This window comes from Myodes glareolus, chromosome 5, assembly GCF_982192425.1.
Source record: "Myodes glareolus chromosome 5, mMyoGla1.1, whole genome shotgun sequence".
In the NCBI taxonomy this organism is placed as follows: Eukaryota; Metazoa; Chordata; class Mammalia; order Rodentia; family Cricetidae; genus Myodes; species Myodes glareolus.
In genome coordinates this window covers 54,067,393-54,086,526 of record NC_142030.1, presented here as the reverse complement: position 1 = coordinate 54,086,526, position 19,134 = coordinate 54,067,393, and the positions used below count along the sequence as shown (strand labels likewise).

Below are 19,134 nucleotides of genomic sequence, written 5' to 3'. Positions count from 1 at the left end.
ATCTAGGTGAGGAACTGTACACAAGGACAGATCAGCAGTTAAATTTTGATATAGCAGCCTATGCCCAAATTAACACAGCTGCCAAAAATGCCTGGAATAAATTTCCATCTTCTAAAGAGCAGACTGAGGAATTGTCTTAATATAAGTCAGGGACCTGATGACTTGTTTCAGGACTTTGTTTCCAGACTGATGCAGACAGCAAGTAGGTTGATTGGTGATACAGAAGCAAGACTTTTGATAGTTAAACAGCTAGCCTTTGAGAACGGTAATGCTATATGTAAAACCGCTTTAAGGTCTTTTAGAAAGAAAGTTAACATCTCTGATTATATTCGGATCTGTTCAGATATTGACCTCTCATATACACAGGGACTGGCTATAACTGCTGCTATGCAGAGATACAATAAGGAGGGTTACAGGGCTTCCTGGAGGCTCCGGACATGGCCTAATGGGATATCAGATCAGGCAATGTCCCAGTAGGAGAGTAAGCCCAGGGGCAAGCAAAGAAGCAAGTGTGCTGGATATGCAGGAGAGGAAAACATTGGACCAACAAGTGCAGATCAAAGAGAGATGATCAAGGGAATACCCTGGCAGGAAATGAGAGGAAGGACCCACCTCAGGTCTGATCCAGCAGCCTGATCCCTCACAAGGAAATCCATTCAGGACCTTTGCAGAGCAACCCCAGGCAGTGCAGAGCTTGATCTCAGCTCTTGCACCTACACAGTTTTATCTCCTGAAACAGGGTTTCAGGCTCCCCACTGGAGTTTATAGGTCTTTACCAGAAGGCACTGTAGGGTTGTTATTGGGGAGAAGAGGCACCACCATGCAAAGAATCCTAGTTACTCCTGGAGTAATTGACGCTTATTTTGAAGGAGAAATCAAGGTTACGACTCACTTTCCTAACGGAGTTTCTGTGGTAGAGACAGGACAGAGGCTTGCGCAATTAGTTTTACTACCAGCAGTGCAAACTAGAAACCAAGTTAAGGGAGATAAGAGAGGAAAGGCTAGATTTGATGCATCTGATACCTATTGTTTATAAGTCATAGGTCCAGAACAACCAGAAATTACTTTGTTTATAAACAAAAAAAGCTTTACTGGTCTTCTGGATACTGGTGTGGATATTTCTGTTATACCTGCCAGTCAATGCCTTCTAGGTGGCCTAATGGAGACTATTACACAATTACAAGGGATTCGTCAAACTCAAAATCCTGAACAAAGTAGCAATGAGCTTTCCTGGATGGAAAAGGTGGAGAGGGTCATGAAGGAACTTTTCGGCCATACCTTGCTATTTTTTAACCTGTAAATTTGTGGGGCCGTGACATTTTGCCCCAAATGGGAGTATATTTATGTGCCCCCAACATAGCTGTTGCTAATCAAATGTTTCAGCAAATGTTGTTACCCAATCAAGGACAAGGGGAATGAAGGAAGGATTGATCCTATCATACCTTGCAAAAGGCCTCCCAGGGTAGGATTAGGGTATTTTTAGGAGAGGTCACTGAAAAGTCCGCATTTCATACAGACCTAATTATATGGAAAAGTGACAAGCCTGTATGGGTAAATCAGAGGCCTCTAACAGAAGAAAAATTACAAGCTGGCCAGTGGTTAGTACAGGAACAGCTGGATAATGGTCACAGGGGGAATTACCCTCCAATTCCCCTTGGAATTCTCCTATTTTTGTGATTAAAGAGATGATGTAAGAGAGTCATCTGTCTATGTGTTACTTTCATTGGTTAATAAAGAAACTGCCTCAGCCTTTGATAGGACAGAAAATTAGGTAGGCAGAGTAAACAGAACAGAATGCTGGGAGGAAGAAGGCAGTGAGGCAGTTGCCATGACTCTCCTCTCCGAGACAGACGCAGGTTAGAATCTTTCCCGGTAAGCCACCACCTCGTGGTGCTACACAGATTATTAGAAATGGGTTAGATCAATATGTAAGAGTTAGCCAATAAGAGGCTACAGATAATAGGCCAGGCAGTGTTTGAATGAATACAATTTGTGTGTTGTTATTTTGGGTGTAAAGCTAGCCGTGCGTGAGCCGGGCGGCAGGAATGCAGCCCGCTGCTCATGCTGTTACAAAAAGAAAGCAGGCAAGTGGAGATCAATACAAGATTTAAGAGAGGTTAATGGGACCATGCAGCCCATTGGGGCTTTACAGCCTGTGTTGTCTTCTTCTATAGCTATACCAAAAGACACCTGTAAGACTCTTTTAGATTTAAAGGATTGTTTTTACACCATTCCTCTGGCACCACCAGACTGTCAAAGATTTGCATTTAGTATTCCATTAGTTAATTTCAAAGAGCCAATGAGAAGAAATCAATGAAGTATCTTGCCTCAGGGTATGGCAAACAGTGCTACATCATGCCAGAAGTTTGTGGCTCAGGCTATACAAAATGTTAGAGACCAGTTTCCAGAAACTTATCGGATGATATCTTGCTTACCCACAAAAATAAAGGAGTTTTATTTGAGACACATGGACAACTTCAACAGAGTCTTACCCATGCAGGGTTAGTTGTTGCTCCAGAGAAAGTGCAAAGGCACCTACTGCTCCAATATTTAGGTCATATGTTATATCCTAAAGAAATTAAGCCCCAGAAATTGGAAATTGGGAAGGACAGCTTGCAGACTCTGACTAATTTTCAGACCTTGTTAGGAAATATCCAGTGGCTGAAACCTCATTTAAAATTCCCTATGGGAGACCTTGAGCCACTAAGTGAAATTTTTAAGGGGAGCAGTGACCTGACTTTCACCAGACAGCTTCCAGAAAAGTACTGGAACAGGTGGAATATGCAATACAGAAACAGTAGGTGTATTAAATTAATTATGATCAACCTTGGCAAGCATGTATATTACTTACAAAACTTACTCCCACAGCAGTATCATGGCAAAATGGTCTGCTTATGTGGATATATCTTCTCATTTTGCCAGTCAAGGTATTAAACCCATATTTTGAAGTAGTAGTTTGTTTAATACAGAAAAGCTGAATGAAATTTAGGTGATATTTTGACAGGGAACCTACTGTGATTAATGTTCCTTATATTAAGCAATAGATTGATATTTCAAAATAGTGAATCTTGGGCAATTGTGTTTGCTCAATTTGAAGGCCAGATTAATAACCTTTTACCTGATGATTGATTGCTACAATTCATACAACTATATTCCTTTATATTTCCTGAAGTTGTAGTGAAAGATTCCTTAGAGGCTGCTGTGTTAATTTTCACAGATGGCTCTTCTCACGAAGAGCAGCATGTTATTGATGGTAAGGGACATGTAGTGCAAACAGAACTGGCCTCAGCTCAAATAGTTGAGCTGTGAGCTTTTGCTATAGTATTTCAGCTTTGTGCAAGTAAGGCATTTAATTTATATACTGACTGTCAGTACATTTTTAAAGCTCTTCAGATATTGGAAACTGTTCCATGCATAGGGACTATTAAAAAGCAAGTTAAAATGCTGTTCCAACACAATTAAGATGCCATTTATCAGGGAAATTGCCTTGCTTTGTGGGTCATATCAGAGCACTTTCAAATCTTCTTGGTCCATTGGCTGAAGGTAATGCTTTAGCCAATAAGTTTACAAAGTTGATGGCTTTTTTTTCAAGTTGAGCTTGCCCAATGATCACATCATCAGAATAGTAATAGTTTAAGGAAGCAATTTAGATTAGCAAGAGAAATTGCTTGCCAGATTGTTAAGCAATGTGATATATAACCATAATATTTACCTGTACCTTATTTGGTAGTAAATCCTTGAGGCTTCCTTCCTAATCATTTATGGCAAATGTATGTTACTCATATTGCAGAATTTGGCAAATTAAGATATGTGTATGTAATAATCCATATATATTCAGGTTTCTTAATGGCCTCTGCCCAAACTGGAAAAGCCACTAAGTATGTTTAAAATCAAATGCTTTTCATATATGGGAACCTCTAAAATTATAAAAAAGGCAACAGGTTCAGATATATTAGTAAAGCATTTCAGCAATTTTGATCCCAATGGAATATTGAACATGAAACTAGCACTTCTTATAATCCTCAAGGACAATGAATTTGGGAGCGTGCCTATGGCTCATTGAAATCATAACTTCAAAAGATAAAAGTAGGGGAAATATACCCGCAGTCACCACATAATACCTTAAGTCACACCCCTTTTAATTGAAATTTCTTGAATATGGATGCCTGTGAGCAATCTGCCCTGGACAGATCTTGACATGATAACACCAAGATCATCTTCACTAAAGCAAGGTGGGAAGACCTTAGTACTGGATTATGGAAAGGTCATCACCCTGTCTTAATATGGGGTCAAGGACGTGACTGTTTTTTTTTTTTCCACAGGAGGGTGAAGCACAATGCTTTCCAGAATCTCTAGTCTGACGTGTGCAGCAGAAGGATGCCAGGCCTGATGCCATTGTAGCCACTGATGCCCCACAGAAGAGTTGGAGTGAGGTTCCTGACTTACACTGTCATGCTGTGTAACATCTGTAGGAGGAGTTGCCATTCGTTTGTTCCTGGTCACCCAGAACTGAAATAACCACACAGAAACTGTATTAATCAAGTCACTGCTTGGCCCATTAGCTCTAACTTCTTATTGGCTAACTCTTACATCTCAATTTAACCCATTTCTTTTTAATCTGTGTGTCGTCACATGGCAGTGGCGTACCAGGTAAAATTCCCAGGGTCTGTCTCGGCAGCTCCGTGGTGTCTCTCTGGCTCCACCCTTCCTTCTCCCAGCATTCACTTCTGTCCTCCTGGCCTACCAAAGTTCTGCCCTATCAACAGGCCAAGGCAGTTTCTTTATTCATCGTTGGCAAATGACAGCACACAGGGGGGACTCCCACATCACTGCTGCAGTCTGAGAAGGGAAGGAAGATCATGTTGGTGATTCCCAGTTTCTTGGTGGACCCACTGTACAAACTTCCAGACCTTAGTGAGTCCTGTTTACTTTGGAACTGGCCCAAGACCACTGGATGAATGTTTGACAGTTTGTCCACACTGTATCTCGAGACACAGAACTCATCTTTGCCAGTATGGTGGTCAATCTATTGATGAAATAAAGGGCCTGAGAACTGAGACATCAGAAAATTTCCCCTTTGGGGAAAAAAGACTCATTACAAGAGCATCTGAAGCCCGTCTTCAGAGATGAGGAGGCGGGGGCACAGTGTGTTACTGCTCAGAGACTGGGACAGTTCAAACTTACCCTTAAAACTTAGAAGCAACAATGCAGGTGGACTACAGGAAAGGAAAAAGAGCTCACCCATCACAGAAACCTCTTCTTGTCTTTTGATAAGAATGGAGTTAAGAGAATTGTGATTTGAAAAATCACATTTTTTTTGTATTTATTGTTAATTTCTGTGCTGAAATTATGGTATTTATCTGTTAATGTTTGTGAGTGCTTTAGTTCGTTATGAAGATGTTACTGATTTGAAAAAGATTAGAGCTTGTCTGAGACAATTTTGACATCATAAGTTCTTAGGTCTGATATGTTTAATAAGACAAATTTGGATTTAGACTGTAGCTGAAAACTGTTAAAGATATCCTAGACCATTTAAAAAAAAAGACAATTCAACCTCTGTTCACACTCCACTCCTTTCTTAGGAGACATTGTAGCTATAGGAGTATGTGTATCACAAAATATTATCTGTTTGCATATAATTAGCTCTCTTGACAGAAAATTGGCTCAGAGGTACACAGAGCCTAGAGATGCATTCTCTCTTAATCCTTTATTCACGGAGGTTGGTAGTCAGAGACAGGTAAGATCTTCCTCCCCCCAGACAGAATGTACATGACAGAATGTATGTACAAAAGGCAGGTAAGTCTGGAAAATGGGAAAAGGACCCCCAAAGCAGGGGTCCTTTATTTAATAATAAAGCACAGACTTTATTCAATAAAATAAAAAGGGAGAAATTGAGAGGGCCCACAGGTGTGAGCCTGTTCTACCTTGACTGGAGGTCACAGAGTTTGAGCTCATTTTTGTTCTTTCAGAGTTGTTGACAACAGATGTGGCTACAAACAAGAGATTCTGACTTAGGGTTTGGTTAGTTAGTATTTTGGGTATAGAGGTGGATCTGCTCCCCCTGGACCAAAGGTTGGAGAACTCAAGTCTATTCTTTATATCATGCTAATGAAGTCTGTTGCCTCTCTCTTCCCCTTTTGGAGTGAAGTATATAAGTGTGTGGAAAATTAACAAGGCAGATTCAGTATTCACTGACTGTCCCTCCCGATGCTGTTTTCTGTTTCTATCTCTTATTTCTCTTTATCTCTGCTCCCTTTGCTTAATAATTCTAATCCTCACACTCCTACCCTGGAATGTATGAATTTCATCAAGGCTGGTCTTCAGCACTATCCTCTGCAAAAGTAGCAAGTGCTCTTAACCCCTGAGCTATCTCTTCATCTCCAGCGGTATGCCGCCTCCTCCTCATCCTCCTCCTCGTCCTCCTCCTTTTCTTCCTCTTCTCCTCCTTCTCTTCTACTCTTCCTCTCTCCTCCTCCTCTTCCTTCTCCTTTCTTCTTTTTTGTACTTCAACCTAACTTCAATCTCGCTGTGTAGCCGAAGCTGACTCTGAAGTTCTGAATATCCTGCTACCTCCTCCTGTGTGCTAGGCTTACAGGCATGTTCCACCATTGTGTTTATGTCATGATGGAGCTCAACCCAGGGCTTTGTGTATGCTAGGCAAGCACTCTGCCAGCTGAGCTATGTTCTCTTGCCCAAATTCTGGAATGACTCTCTGACAAGGGTCACGGACATCCAGGCCTTCTGCGGTTTTTCACCCCTATTTTAACAGAGTATCTAGATGTGAAAGCAGGAGCTCAATGGGAAGGAAAGATGGGCAAGAGAGTGAGCAATAGTATAGGCTTTTATATGGGAGAAAACCCTGCAGGGTATGTGTGTTATCTGTGTCTGTGCATGTGTGTATGTATGTGTGTACATGTGTGTCTATGTGCAGATGTCTGTTGTGTATATCTGTGTGTGTTTGTCTGTCTTCTATGTGTCTCTCTGTGTGTATGTGTCTGCATGCCTCTATCTTCTATGTGTGTGTGTGTGTGTGTGTGTGTGTGTCTGTATGTCGGTGTCACCTGTGTGTCTGTGTGTATGTATGTGTGTGTCTCCTGTGTGTGTCTGTTTTGGGAGAGTCAGAGCCTGCTTTCTGCTTACTGTCTGAGATACTTAAAGGGCAGGCAGGGGAATGGGGTGGAAAGGAGATAGGAAAGTTTCCTCTTCAGTCTGAGACTGATGACTGCTGGGTGTAGCCAGGGGTAGTGGGTAAAGAATACCAGGTCATCAACTTCCTCTCCTGTCTTTTACTAGGGGTTGACTCGGTGGGTGATAAGAATCTAGGAAAACAAGTTGCATTAGTTCTGGAAATGCAAGTTACTGTTGTTTTAGAGATCATCAACAAATTACGCCCAAAAGAACACAAGCTCCAACAACTGTAATACTACTAAGAAGTAAAGTAAATGCTGACCATGATGGGACGGCCTTTTTAAACTGTTCCAAAATATCTCAACTGCTTTTCATGTATTAAAATCCATTTTAGCCTTTTAAAAATCTAGCATTCTTTGATGTAATTTAGCCAAATCTAAGGACTCATTAGAACCATGCCAGAGTCCCTTAAGATGTATTTCTACTCTTTTTTAACGGATAACACTTTTGTTATACACAGAAGATGTAAACAAATTCCTTTATAGTTAGCGCAATATTTTAACTGGACTCTGGTGTTTAAGCTTTGGAGCTTATCCCCTAAAGATTGTACCACATCATACATGGTATTTAATTTATGTTTTGTTTTTACCTCTTTGCCTTTTTGTATCTCCAATATCATAGAAACATTCTTAGATCATTGACTAACAAACCCTGCATTTTGATTAGACTGAGACAAAGCCATGGAAGCAACTTTAGCAGCAGTAGTAAGCACAGCAACAAGAGCTGAAATCCCTGCTCCAGCTAATCCAACAGCACGTTTTTGTCTACCTAAAGCTTTTAAAAATTTTTTAAAAATTATTTTTAACCCTTTGTCATTAAACCATGGATCATTTACATGCACTGGTAACATTACAAAAGAAGGTTATTTTAACACCAGTACACAGGTATGATCATCCACTTGAGAAATACAATTAATCAAATTATAATCAGAGCCTGATACATTAAACACAATAGCATTTATAGAGAACTCTCTCTCTTCCACCTAAAGAACATAAGGCATTTTGACACAAGCCAAGACAGTTCCTTTCTGGGGGCAAACAGGCTTTGAAAAACGGATTGTCCTGCTGCTGTTCCCATGACAGCAACAAGTTTTCAAATGTAAGTCTGGAAATTTTGTGTACTGGAGTACCAAATTCCAGCTGCAGTCCTTGGTCCCAAGATTATGCTGTAGACAAAGGATAAGAGTCACTATAACTTTCTTGATTTTTAGACCAGTAAAGAATGTATTGTCTCTACATCAAAGTTTTATTAGACTCTTGGTTCCTTTGTGCATGGAGGAAATCTTTGAAGGGGTGAAATATCATTTACCCAATTACCTCGAGGAAGCAATAACTTTGTAAAATAAGTACATTGTTTATCATGTCCCATAATTAATTTTGGAAACACTCCAAGACCTTCCTCCAAAGCAATATTCTTTGCGAAATATAAAGGAATTCCTTTATCATACCCAACATAAGAAAATTTCAAGCAATCAAAAACTCTTGTGTGGCAGGTCGATCTAAAAGTCGTATATTGTTGACTGTAATCACAATCTCCTTTCCTTTCCAAACAGCAGGATGTAAAATAGGTGGATCAGAAACACAGGCCCAATTGGTCTTAACTCTGGCTTTTTTGGATTATCATCAGCAACATCAGGATTAGTATCTTTTTGTTTTATACACCGTACCAATTGAGTTTTAATTTTATTTTGTGAGCAAACACAAACATGCCCTCTCACCATACCAAAACAAAGTTGGGACCCCTTTATAAACCAGTAGATGGATCTTTCCATTAGACCTGAGCAAACTATATGGGGGTTCTTTTATGTCAAAGTTTATTTACAGAAGATTGCTGACAGACATCCCTTTTAAAAATTAAAAAAACCAACATATATGGTGACTGTAGGTATAACCCTAACTTCCCCTTTTTCATTATATTTTAAGTTGAGTCTTAAGACTCCCATGTGCCATGGGGAAATGAGGTATCCATTTTTGTAATTACTTATGCTGACCTTAGAACATTGTTCTCAGGGACATAGAAAACTAGAAAGTTAGTCAAAGGCAATAAGGGTTTTATTTGGTTTATTGACAGCAGTCACATTGGCTGGATTGATCCACATCAGGTTTCACAAGTTCAGGACTCATAGTCATTTGGAGCAGATCGTTATCAGCAATTGATGCTTGGTTGTGTTTGTCGGCCAAGTAGAAACCTGGTGAAACAGATACAAACTGGGAACAGAAGTTAAATTTATAAACTCATGAAAATTGTACTCTTATTCTCAATAATTAAGAAAGGGGAAGAATTTCAAGACCAAGAGAGAGAGAAGAAATACCATAATCATTTTGACTTGTGAGAAGTGGGTCTGAGATATATAATTCTCTCAATTTTTTAAAGTTTGTATGAATATCCACTTTATAAAAGGCCATAAAAGTTTTAGATATATTAGCATTACTAGTCTGCACTGAAATTTATTTATTTATTTTTAATATTTATTTATTTTTATTATGTATATAATGTTTTGTCTGTGTGTATGTCTGCAGGCCAGAAAAGGGCACCAGATGTCGTTACAGATGGTTGTGAGCCACCATGTGGTTGCTGGGAATTGAACTCAGTACCTTTGGAAGAGCAGGCAATGCTCTTAACCACTGAGCCATCTCTCCAGCCCCCCGTACTGAAATTTATATTGTAGAAAAAGGAGGTAACAGGTGTCTGTAAAACATCAGGAGTAGATTCACATCCTTGAGTCCTAACAAAAACTATAGATTTGAATTAAACACCATATAAGCCAATATTTAGAAGACAACCAAAAGAAATTTAAAATCTTGAGCTTTGTGACCCAAATAGTAAGCAATGATTGCTCTATTAGATTGTCAGAACTCTGTTCATGTTAAACTCTGAACTTTTGAAATTCTAGTATAATAATATTATGGAAGGGGAAAGAAATCTTATAATAATTTCTATATGCATATTAAATCATGATTTTTTATAAACTGTTATTTATATTTTTTACAATATCCTCTCAGACCCATATAATCCAAGCTTTTATGCCTTCAGATCCTAACAACCTGTAATACAGGTCCTCAGGTCTTTATATATATTTTAGACTCTCATAATTGGCTTTGGACTCTGGAAATTTTCTCTCTATATTTATCATTAAAATTTATCACTTATACAGTATAAGTGTAGCTCACGGAAGTTTTTACATGCATGTAGCAAAAAAATATTAAATTTAATATTTAAATAATAAAAATGAGGTGTGCTTTAAAGAAGCAAAGATAACAGATAAGGGAGAGAGGTACTCTAGAATAGTTTAAATATACGTACCCCCAAAATGGCTTAAGTAGGGCAGGTAGTTTGAGTGAAAAAACATTGTTGCAGAAGGATCTAATATTGGCCTAAATCCAGGCCAAGTACCCATATAGAGGGTAGTGGGCTAGCAGGGAGGAGGAGGGAGCAGATAGAAATGTGTAGTTTGTTTGCTGTATTGTTTTGGGACAGGGTTTCTCTGTGTAGCCTTGGCTGTCCTCAAACTCAATCTGCAGACCAGGGTGGCCTCGAACTCACAGAGATCCACCTGCTTCTACCTCCTCAGTGCTGGGATTAAAGGCGTGTGCCACCATGTCCTGTGAGAAAGAAGCTCTCAGAGGGGTGGAGAGTGCATATGGGTATCAGAATGGGTTATAGGGCAAAGAAGGACTACCTAAATGTTGTCAGGCTTCAAAGCTGGGACAATTGGCTCAGGTGCCTATTTAACATATCAAAGCAGACCTGGCTGCCAGGTTCTCTCTGTATCCTCCAGTCCCTACCTGTTACAGGGTCTTCCTGGCTGGCATACCCCAATCCCTACCCTAAACTCCAGCCCAGGAGCTGGATTGCCCTTTCCTCAACTGCCTTTCTCTATATAATCCATATGTGTGTGTGTGTGTGTGTGATTTAACATACTGGTGACAAAACTCAAAACTACTGAAGGAGATTAACTAAAGAGATTTATAACAACCATTTATTCAAACCTCGTTTACTCTCTGATTCCTCTAAAATAAAATAAAAAAAGAATTAAAAGCTCCGATCATATGAATACTTCCTTTTCTGGCATGTCCTGCTCATCACTGTTTTGGCTGTGCTCCTGCTAGGTGGTCAGAGAGACTGTACATCCCTTTCTGGGAGACAAGTTTGATCTAGTCTAGGTTTTAGGGTTTCTCTCCTTCCAGTGTGAGATTCTATGGATGGGTGGGGATTCTAATTTCTTGGGTCTATTGTCTCAATAGTCTGATAGCTGAAGTAAGGGACACAAGAGTATTTTGGGGGTGTTTTCATTTCTCCCAGAGTGATTACATTTTTGCTTTGACATCTAACTCTTGAGGTGGATGGAAAGTGTTTCTGTCTGAAACAAATGTAAGTAGAATACATTCAGCCAACTCTTATTGCTGGTTTTTAGTAACCACTTAGCTTTTAGTGACCTTTGAAGGTTGACATAAAGGATTCTTTGTTGTTGTTGTTTTTGGTTTCTATAGACAGGGTTTCTCTGTGTAACCTTGGATGTCCTGGAACCCACTCTGTAGTCTAGGCTGGCCTCGAAATCACAGAGATCCACCTGCCTCTGCCTCCCAAGTGCTGGGATTAAAGGCGTGTGCCACCACTATCTGACTACTTTATTGGTTTAAGATGGGATCTTCATGAAGACTAGGTTGGCCTCAAACCTGATATTCTCCATCTTCCATGTCTTAAGTGCTGGAATTACAGGCAAATGCTACCATGATCAATGTAACTTTGTTTCAATCCTGACTCCCTCCCATACTGCCCTGTGTTTCCTTTGAACAACATTTTCTGAAGATGTGGCTGATGAAGCATCTGGTGAGTTCTCTTTAGGCTTTGCTCAAGGGAGTAGTCACAAGATGATCGAGATCACACAAACATGAAGGTGGGAAAGGTTCATTCTATAAACATTGCTACATCATTTCAATAAGGTGGTTTTGAAAGCTTTATATTTTATATAACTTATGTAATACATAAATAAAAGAGCCAATAAGAACTAGCATTATTGAACAGAAGAATTATACACAAGTTTGTGTGTGTGTGTGTGTGTGTGTGTGTTAAGTCAACTTTCCTACTGGAGTACAATTTAGGATCTTTGACTCAGAAGGGTAAAAGGGCAGTAGCATTGGCGAAACCCTAAATTTCGTATCTCTTACAGGTCTAGGGTTAGTGTTAGTTATTATAGACATTATGTACAAATATACCTCACATAGAATAATAGAATACTTATTTTGTCAGAGCGCACAAATTAATACCAAGGTTTCAAGTGGCAAGATTGTCCAGGTGGCAAATTATTGCCTGTCAGACACTAAGAGACAAGGTTTATACCACATGTGCAATGAGACTTTTTACAATGGTGGGCAGGGTCTCTGGAGGTCTGTAAGCATTCATGGTGAGCAGGTATCAGTAGCTAAGGGAACTGAAGAAAAATGTTAGCAATATCTAATGCGGCATGAAAAGGTTTCATTGTTTTCTGAAAAGAACACATTTATGTGTGACTGTGTGAATGGGAGTCTCCTGCTAGTTTTATGTCAACTTGACCCAAGCTAGAGTTATCAGAGAGGAGGGAGCCTCAATTTAGAAAATGCCTCCACAAGATCCAGCTGTAGGAAATTGAAGTGACAAACCCAGGCCCTGCATGGGCTGGCTAGGTCTGCTCATATACCTCGTGGTCGGTAGCTCACTGCTCTTGTGGGACTCCCAACAATGGGAGTGGGGTGTCACTCTTTGCCTGTGCGTGGTACCCTTTTCCTCCTACGGGGTTACCTTGCCCAGCTGTGATATGAGGGTTTGTGCCTGTGTCACGTTTTATTGTATCTTATTTGGCTGTATTCAGTGAATATCCCTGGGAGGTCTGCTTTTTTTTTTTCTATTGTAAGGAAAACAGGAGTTGATCTGGGGGAGAAGAGAAGTCAGGGGAGGAACTGGGGAGAGTGGAGGAAGGAGAAACTGCAGTTGGAATGTATGAGAGAAGAATAAAAATTTTAAAAAAATGCAGAATCAAAAAACCAAAACAAATAAAAATCTATAAACAAGACTGTAGGGCATTTTCTGTTTCTTTTCTTTTCTTTTCTTACTTTCTTTCTTTTTTTTTTACTGTTTTTATTGAGTTATATATTTTCTCCTCTCCCCTCCCTTCCTGTCCCCTCCCCCTTTACCCTCTCCCATGGTCCCTATGCCCCCAATTTACTCAGGAGATCTTGTCTTTTTCTACTTCTCATGTAGATTAGATCCATGTATGTCTCTCTTAGGGTCCTCTTTGTTGCCTGGGTTCTCTGAGATTGTGAATTGTAGGCTGGTTTTTCTTTGCTTTATGTCTAAAAGCCTCTTATGAGTGAGTGCATATGATATTTGTCTCTCTGGGTCTGGGTTATCTCATTCAATATGATGTTTTCTAGCTCCATCTATTTGCCTGCAGATTTCAAGATGTCGTTATTTTTTCTGCTGTATATTACTCCATTATGTAAATGTAGCACATTTACCTTATCCATTCTTCGGTCAAGAGGCATTTAGGTTGTTTCCAGGTTCTGGCAATGACAAACAATGCTGCTATGAGCACAGTTGAATACATGTCCTTGTGGTACAATTGAGCATCCTTTGGATGTACACCCAAAAGTGGTATTGCTGGGTCTTGAGGTAGGTTGTTTCCTAATTTTCTGAGAAGTCACCACACTGACATCCAAAGGGGCTGTACCAGTTTGCACTCCAATTAGCAATGCAGAAGTGTTCCCTTTACCCCCACATCCTCTCCAGCATAAGCTGTTATCAGTGGTTTTTTCTTGACCATTTTTACAGGTGTAAGATGGAATCTCAGAGTTGTTTTGATTTGCATTTCTCTGATGGCTAAGGATGTTGAACATTTCCTGAAGTGTCTTTCAGCCATTTTAGATTCCTCTATTGAGAGTTCTCTGTTTAGGTCTGCACCCCATTTGTTTTAAATTGGTTGTTTGTTCTTTTGATGACCAATTTCTTGAGTTCTTGTATATTTTGGAGATCAGCCCTCTGTCTGCTGTGGGGTTGGTGAAGAACTTTTCCCATTCTGTAGGCTGTCATTTTGTCTTGTTGACTGTGTCTTTTGCTTTACAAAAGTTTCTCAGTTTCTGGAGGTCCCATTTATTAATTGTTTCTCTCAGTGTCTGTGCTACTGGGGTTATATTTATGAAGTGATCTCTTGTGCCAATGCATTCAAGTGTACTTCCCACTTTTTCTTCTAAGAGGTTCAGTGTGGTTGGTTTTATGCTGAGGCCTTTGATCCATTCGGACTTGAGTCTTGTGCATGGCGATAGATATGGATCTATTTTCATTCTTCTACATATTGATATCCAGTTATGCCGGCACCATTTGTTGAATATGTTTTCTTTTTCCCATTTGACATTTTTTTGCTTCTTTGTCAAAAATCAGGTGTTCTTAGGTGTGTGGATTAATATCTGGGTCTTCAATTCAGTCCCATTGGTCCTCCTGTCTGTTTTTATGCTAATACCATGCTGTTTTCAGTACTGTATCTCTGTAGTAGAGTTTGAAGTCAGGGATTGTGATGCCTCCAGAAGTTCCTTTATTATACAGGAGTGTTTTGCCTATCCTCAGTTTTTTGCTTTTCCATATAAAATTGAGTATTGTTCTTTTCAGGTCTATGAAGAATTTTTCTGGGATTTTGATAGGTATTGCATTGAATCTGAAGATTGCTTTTGGTGAGATTATAAGACATTTTCTTAATTAGTGATTCAGAGGGAAGGGCCAGTCTATTGTACGTGGTGTCATCCTTGGGCTGCTTTTCCTAGGTTCTGTGAGAAAGCAGACTGAGCAAGTATGAGGAGCAAGTCAGTAAGAAGCATCCCTCCATGGCTTCTACATCAGCTCCTGACTCCTGGTGCCTGCCCTGTTTGAGTTCCTATTCTAATTTCCTCCAGTGATGAACAGCACAGTGGAAGTGTGAGACAAATAAACCCTTTCCTCCCCAGTTTGCTTTTAGTCACGGTGCTTTGTCGAAGCAATAGTAACCCTAATTACACCAGGAATTCCCTTGTCAGCCCACTGTGATCCTCCCCAAGTTGTTTCTCTTTCCCATCATGGTTGCATTTCTCCATCCTGAGTGGGGTTAGCTCAAGCTAAGCAACTTGCTCCGAGGCCAAGAACAATCAGGGCTAGTCTCTGGTCTGCTGGACCATTGCTCAGACTGGCTCTGGATGTAGCTTCTGTTATTGTCTCTCCTTCAGCCACAATCAGCTGCTGAGGACTTGTGCTGGGGAGCAACACTTCCCGCTTACTTTTGCATTAATCTACTACACCACTAACTTTGTAAAATTCTGTATCACATATAAAGTTCAGAAACAGAGCAATATATACTTCTGAAAATCATAGATGTGTAAGACATCATTTAAAAATAGTCTTTTTAAAACACAAAACCTTATCCTTTAAGCTAATCCTAGGATGTTACTAAGAGCTGAGCAGTAATTTCAGGGAGTCAGAGATGACAAAGGACGGACTTACAGGTGCGGACTGACTTGTACTTTCCAAAGTCCCTAACAGACAAAATATACAAAGCACACAAATTATTATTATTTTGGTTTTTGATATTGTATGTGTGTGTGTGTTTATGTGCGTGTATGTAACCTTGGCTGTCCTGGGAGTAGCTCTGCAGACCAGGCTGATCTCAGAGATCTGCCTGCTTCTGTCTCCCAAATACTGGAATTAAAGGTGTGCACCACCATGCCTGGTTCAACAAATTATTTTTAAATAACTATTCATACTTGTCTATTCTACCTTTTATATGAGTCAAGAAGCTGAAGGGATGCCTTCTTTACATCCTTATCCTCATGATTCTAAACTATTGATGACATAGTTAATGGAGATTGGAAACGAAAAATTAACTATTTTTAAAAAACTTTTTCCTGCATTTATTTATGAAGGTGTGGATATATCGTGGCACACATATTGGGGCCAGAGAATAACTTTCGGAAATTGGTTTTTCCTTCCATCATGTGGGTCCTAAGAGTGGAACTCTGGTTCTCAGACTTCATAGCAAGTGCCTTTACCCATGAGCCATTTCACTGGCCCAGAAAAATCAAAATTTAAATGGAATTTAAGCATTCATTACTTATGTTTTTTGATTTTGGAAAGTTTAATTGTATTCAATGATTTATTTGTTTTGTTTTTTGAGATAGGGTTTTCCTGTGTAGCCCTAGCTGTCCTGGAACTTGCTTTATATACCAGGCTGGCCTTGAACTCATCTGCCTGCCTCTGCCTCCTGAGTGTTGGGATTAAAGGCCTGTGCCACCACTGCCTGACCTGAGAAGCTAATTTTATTAAAATAACTAGATGATGTCCTTTTAAAAAATTACTATTTATTTTTACATGTGTGGGTGTTTTACCTGTATGTTTTTCTGTGTACCACATGCATGCAGTACCTGTCAGGGACAAAAAAGGGCGTTGGACTCCTGGTCTGGAGTTACAGAGAGTTGTGAGCTGCCAGGAATTAAAGCTGGGTCCACTACAACAGCAGTCAGTGCTTTTAACCACTGAGTCCTCTCTCCAGCAAATGAAAACTTACAAAACTGCTTGATCACAGGTCACATGCTATTTCTATTGACATCTCCTAACTCATACACACAAGGAGAGGAGCACTCAAGACCCAGGAGCACAACCCTTCCAGAGCAATTAACAGTTCAAAATACTAAAATTTCATCCGGTCTTGGGGAAGAGTGTCTGAAATATAGATGGCAAGAGTGGAGACAGTATTTACAACAAAGTTGGGTTTTGTGAGGTTTTATAAGGTTGACTTGTGTTAGGTTTGGGCTGGGCTTTGGTTTAGGCCCTCCTCGGCCACCGTCACTTACAGGATCCTCTCTCTCTTTTACTTCATAGCTGCTGCAGGAGAAATGGCAGACACCCTACTGATAGTCCCCTTGCAAGTCTGTGATTTTCACTTCCCGAGGGAAATTTTGTAGAGCCTGAGCAAACAAAGACTGCAGTTGATGTCACAGTAACCAAGGGTCAAAGCTCAGTTCTTTCACCGTTGCCTGAGAATATGACATCTTGACCTGACAAGCACAAACTCTGGTTCACTCACAGCTCCATGACATAGGACTTTCCGCCTCTTTCTGGAACCTATAGAAAGGGACCTCCATTCTGCCCCGTGGGCCTGAACTTTCTGAAGAGCTCCCACCATGCTGCTGTCTATCTGTGGAGTTAATACTTTGCCTGATAAATTTCTAATCCTCAAACAACTGCCTCGTTCTTTCTCATTAAATCCTAAGTTCTGTGCCCCTATTGCTCCCCGCCCCCAAGTTACTTCATACCTGTGTAAATGGCAACTAACAGTGCATTCTCTTTGTCTCTTTGACTTTTGAAGTAGGGTCTCTGTGAAAGGTTGGCCGTCCTGGAACTTAACTGTGTAGATTATTATGCCCAGATCTGGAGTTCCCCCAAAACCAAGTAGGAGACTGAGTCCTGTATGTTAAAGCAAAGAGCTTTATTCTTACACAAGTTTGCAAACTCAGACTCTCCATGTGTCCAATGTATTGGCATGATGTTTTGTTATATCAATAGAAACCCTAAGACAGTAGGGAATGATAAAAAAGAAAGATAGGAATGACGCAGAATGTTTAGAGATAGGGGCCTTGATTTTATCCTTGGCCAAAAGCCAAAAATGTCCGTTGCTCTGTCTTGGCTGAAGTCCAGAAATGACAAAAATATTTGGAGTCCTTTATTCCTTGTCTGGTTCCTTAAGGTTTTGATTTTTGAAATTGGAAAACAGGGATTAACAACTTCGGGGGCCATTGAGAAAGGATCTCATTTCCTGTAAACCCGATAACAGCAGAAAGGCAACTTTGCTATTCACTCCTTAGGATTTAAACTACCATATAAAAAGTGGAGGTGGGACTGGAGAGTTGGCTCAGCGGTTAAGAACACTGGCTGCTCTTCCAGAGGTTCTGAGTTTAATTCCCAGAAACCACATGGTGGCTCACAACCATCCGAAATGAGTTCTGGTGCCCTCTTCCGGTCTGGCCTGCAGACATACATGCAGACTGTATACATAATAAATAAATTAATCTTTTAAAAAAGTGGCAGTACTATGCTTTGCCGAGGCCCATGAAGGCAGAGCTACTTCCTTCTGCTTACAAGAGTGAGTTACTTCTGGGTTACACGGAGCATGGGGTAACTGGAATCTGTGTTCCTGGGTCTTGGTCACTCAGATTTGAAAGTCCCTGGATAGCTGTGGCTATAACACAGTGTTGGCTGATTGGAATTTCAGTGACAGTGGAGAAGTTGGACCTGAGTTTATACAAGACTCAGAAGAGAAAAGCCACACCATTTGTTACCTTGACACGCACGTGAGCATTTCCACAAGAAAGTGAAGTGTGAAGAAATGACTGAAGCATGATGCTTTTACACCTTTCCGTACAAAATACACTAGCCTGTGAAGTCTCCTGGGGCACAGATCTCTGGACTCGGGGCAGTAAACTCTAGAGATGTCACTGGAAAATATCCGGGAGCCCATATACGGTGGCAGATGAAAAATTATTTATTCAGGCTCGGGACAGCCCTGGTGCTGGTGTTTTGTGGGGAAACTATTTCCCCGTGGAACCTCTATGGGTTGCTGCCTGTTAAAAAAAGACAGGTCAAATGGCCTTTTCTGTGGCTGTCAGGGAGGGCCAACCTTTGGACACCGTGAGATGTTATCATTTGCAGTTCATGTTGGAGAACTACGCAATGGAGTTAGAAGGAAAAAGTCACGCCCAGGAAAATCTCATGTTTTAAGTAAGTTTATGGCTTTGTGTTGGGCTGCTTTCATAGCTGTCCTGAAGCGCGTGTGCTTGGGTAGACACGCGTGAATAGTTGCTCCAGGGGTTCCAAATGATCAGTATACCATTTTGATGCATTTGAGATGGTCCATGCTTACCTACTTTTGTAGGATGTATGCCAACATTTTAGCTG

The 19,134-nt window shown here is 40.3% G+C and overlaps 2 long non-coding RNA genes across 2 annotated transcripts; both read left to right on the top strand.

Moving 5' to 3' along the window:
- The first annotated feature begins 1,797 nt into the window (after positions 1-1,797).
- On the top strand, positions 1,798-11,806 carry LOC125391867 (uncharacterized). The gene is made up of 2 exons (XR_007229289.3): positions 1,798-1,872; positions 4,323-11,806. It is a non-coding gene; the product is annotated as an uncharacterized LOC125391867 (long non-coding RNA).
- A 1,487-nt stretch (positions 11,807-13,293) lies between these two features.
- On the top strand, positions 13,294-18,382 carry LOC125391868 (uncharacterized). The gene is made up of 3 exons (XR_015001325.2): positions 13,294-14,888; positions 14,979-15,129; positions 17,062-18,382. It is a non-coding gene; the product is annotated as an uncharacterized LOC125391868 (long non-coding RNA).
- Positions 18,383-19,134: the final 752 nt, after the last annotated feature.